This window comes from Protopterus annectens, chromosome 3.part1 (genome assembly GCF_019279795.1).
Source record: "Protopterus annectens isolate FY-2018-M chromosome 3.part1, PAN1.0, whole genome shotgun sequence".
NCBI classification, from domain to species: domain Eukaryota; kingdom Metazoa; phylum Chordata; order Ceratodontiformes; family Protopteridae; genus Protopterus; species Protopterus annectens.
This window is the reverse complement of record NC_056732.1, coordinates 1,157,873,038-1,157,877,313: the sequence shown is the minus strand read 5'-3', so window position 1 is coordinate 1,157,877,313 and position 4,276 is coordinate 1,157,873,038.

Sequence of the window (4,276 nt, the reverse complement as noted above, 5' to 3'; positions counted from 1 at the left end):
TTTGGGGGCTGACCTATATAGTATCCACAGCCCGCATATTCTGCCAAGACACTGGGTTGTCAACACATACATTCACCAACAGGTCTGGTGAGTAAATGTCAGCAGCCCTACACTTACCCTTAAGTCACCCTCTGACCCATGTGATGCAACAGAACACACATGCCTTGATAGTAACAACACTACATGATGCAGGTGGCACATGTAGTTTCCTTTTCATGCCTGTCTAATGCTTTGCTTTCATGTGGACCGCTTTTGTGATATAAATGCAATATCTACATATGTGTGTACATGTATATGTGTGTATGTATATCTATGTATATATGTATACAAATAATATATATGATATATGTGGATATGGAGAGATAGACATAGATATAAACATATATATCTGGGGACATCAGCACTATTGAATGTATGTGCCGGATGATCTGTACGTGATAACCTGGGATGTATGTATATCTGCCATGGCATAGTGGTAATGCACATCGTCTGTTGTGTGCAGGGTCCCGGGTTGTAGTCGTGTAGACACCGGGTATTCTGTTGCTGGGAAGACCATGGGAAATCGAATATGGTGATAGTAAGGCACCTGTTATCAGTTGTGTATGGATCTGAGCGACACTAAGCAGTGGTTATTAATTTGGAGGTTCGGTATGGGTCATATAACTATTCATTAGAAGACTATACTATGCAGATGAGGTTGACGATAGTGTATCCCATTTATCCCCAGGGTGTGATGCAGATACCTGGAGTGTATGTGTGTAGTTAGCCGGGTGCAGGGCTCGAATATAGTTGACAGCATGGGTGGGGGGTCAGGCATACTGTACGTACATTGCAGAACTGTGCCTCGGGAGTGCCCCTGCCTTAGCACGCCTAAGCTAGGGGTGTGTCTATACTTGCCTGGTGACATTGGGAGGGACAACAGCAGTAGTGGGGTTGGCAGGGTGTACAGGCTGCACAAACAGGTGATGATCAGCACAATCAGCAGATGACATGGCCAGCCCACACCTGAACAGTACGGTAATGTGAGCAAGCATCATACACACAGGTTTCTTCCACACTCTACAACACCACTTGTGGGGACATTTCACGACACTTGCAGGGACATTTCACGACACAATCCAACCAAATGAGTAGGGCTGCAGCAGGCAACATAGACCATCATGTGCAGGAGGCTGAGGGCAGTGAGGATTTGTATGCTGCCGAACATCCCTTACTGGGGTGACATAACACTTTATAGACCCAGGGTGACTTACCAGGGGCTACATGAGCTGGGGATGGTGGAGCACTGTGGGGTGGACAGAGACCTCCTACAGCGGCTTGTTGACCTGTGCCCGCCACACCTGACACATCAAACAGGCTGAGGGAAACCCATCACAGTGGATACCTTGGTATGTGCTGGCCTGGGTATACTAGCCACAGCTACCTCACACAGCACAACTGGGGATGTCATGGGGATCTCACAGGCATCTGCATCCAGAGTACTGCGCCAGTTCACAGAAGCCATTTCAACACATGCTAGTGAGCACGTACATATCCTCAACACACGTGATTAGTAGACCAGCAATATGTATCTCTTCAACCACATGTATGACTACCCTGGGGTACTGGGTGCTATAGCCTGCACACACATACACATCACAGCACCACCTGGGGAGCGGGGTAGGGCCTACAGTCACTGCAGGGGCATACCCTCCAACAGCTAGGCCATATGCGGTGACCAGGGCATTACATTGAATGTGTGTGCTGTCTGCCCTGGAAGCTATGATGATTCCAATATATGGCTTCTAACACAGCTGTACCACACCTTTGCCAATATGGACATCCCCTACAGTGTTCTAGTGGGGGATGCTAGGTAACCACTGGTGTCATGGCTGATGACACCCAGAAGCAATGCACACACACCTGAACACTCACACCATAATGAGGCAGATGCACAGGCTGGACATGTAATTGAGCATGTGTTTGGGATGCTCATTTCACGGTTCTGGTATCCGGACACATCCGGTGGTGCCCTGCAGTATTCACTAGCTACATGCACATTATGGTATTTGCTATGCTACACATTCTGATCCTGCAGTAACGGTTGCTGCAGGAACAGCATGGGGCAGGACCACATGGCTCAACACCACTGCCAAGGCCTGTACAGGCACAGTGTGACTTGGCGAAGGAACTACCTGAGCAGGGCCCAGTCGGCAAAAGGCCGTGCACAGTATGACCTGCCCTTGGCAAAGAGGCAACACAAGGCATATGCACTGACACAGTAGGTACCCACGAATGTCCCCTCTCTGACCCACACACAGTACAATAGATGCCAAACATGACAGTACCTGTGCTCGGCCATGTATACGAGGTGCAATGTGTGCATCTGACATAGGCAGCCTTCCAGCACCGTCCTCAGGTCCAGAACACCCCCAGGGTATGTCGATCGACCTAAAAATTGGCAGTTGTATTAGAATGTGTATTTACCCATTGCTATGGTATGTATGTGAGCATACAAGAGACTTTGGTGGCCGACTGTTAGGGAAGCAGACAGTACACGTCCATAGTGGCACCATGACATCTGTAGCACATACGGGGGTCACAATGGTAGCCAGTAGTACACAGGGTGTCCTAACCCATTGCAGATTATGTGATGAACATCATGTGTGACCATACAGCCTGCACACATTCCAGGCAGCTGGACAGGTGTGGACCACTACAGACAAATGGTATACAATGGCCTATGGATATCCCAATGAATGACCCCAACCCCCAAAGACACACACAGACTACAGCAGGCCAGGTGGTTTGATGTAGGTTGTGAAAGCTAGGACGTCCAACACCACTGTGCTGGTATTTCACGCTGGGATCTGACATACACTGGTATCCCTGCAACCGGTAATTTAGGTAGGTCCACACACTGACATGGAGTACCTGGCATACCAGTACAGTAGCGGCAGATGTGTACAACTGTCAGCTGTGCCCCCCGTCCAACCTACACATGTGAGAGTCATGTGTGCCACCCACGGTGCTGTGTAGGACTGTGGATGTGGTTGGATGTCCCCACATGCTATGCAGACATGTAGCAACTGTCAATGCCACATGACCATTAGCTACCCTGCAGGCACAGCATGACACCTGTCTGTGTAGAACAGAGGGGTTGGCAACACAGTACTGACTATCTGGACATGTGACACATGCGATACAGTTGCCCATACTTGGCATGCTCACACACATGACAGTATGACAGTAATGTCGGTCGACAACATGCATAACAGTCATACTGGGCATGCTCACACACTGACACACAGGACGGCCAGGCATGCATACACCAGTGGTCCGGACATATCTGCCAGTACATTGCTATACTGTTGGATGACTGTGCTGCATGTTGTGTGTGTGGTCTTTTGTCTGTACATATGTCATGGTCTATTGTTAATTCACATGAGCTATGTGCTGTGCACAGGGTACTGCTACCAACACGTGAATAGAGCGGTTCTTTGTTTGCGGACAGACCGATGCCTTTGAATACGGACTGGGTAAGGCACATTCCAGCAGGTGGGAGCAGTTGTGCATGGGTTTGCACAGTGTTAAGCACTGCTGATCTCTGGTTACAGCACTTTTACCCATTAAGACTCCACATTTCTTTGACAGTACACTACTGGCATACTGGTAGACAAACACGCTTACAGCTGCTCGCTCACCAACATTTCTGCTTACATTTGTCACTCACGCTGGGTGTGTGCGATCCCTTGTGATGCATAGTACATCGGACTACAAGACTATAGTATCGGGTATGTCTAACCATTTGGCAACGGCAGGCGTTCGGCTGTACGAACTAAGCGACCTGTCCAGTGACGTACTCATATTATATGCGTATTCCTCATATGATCTGCTCCCATCTGCCTGATACATGGTAACTGATACTCTGAAATGTTGACATGTGAATATGATTTTGTTAACGCAGCTGTCCGGCGAGTCATGCTACCGCATACCTACTGTACGTTTCCCACCTTTCAGATTGCACGATGGGAGACTGTAGGAATGACACCTTTCCCACTTTGCATGGGACAGTCCATCATTAGGCATATGTCATGTGACAATACTCTAGCCATTGCAACTGTCCTGATTAGGGGACATTCTCATATTCTACGTGTCTGTAGTGGTTGCTTGTTACCGGTCTTGTATACCTGACATGTCGATATGTTATATGTAGTAGCATAAGCAACTTTACAGCTGCTAGACTACGCTTTGATTTGTGCAGATATGTATATTGCTGTACTATGCATGGCTGTAG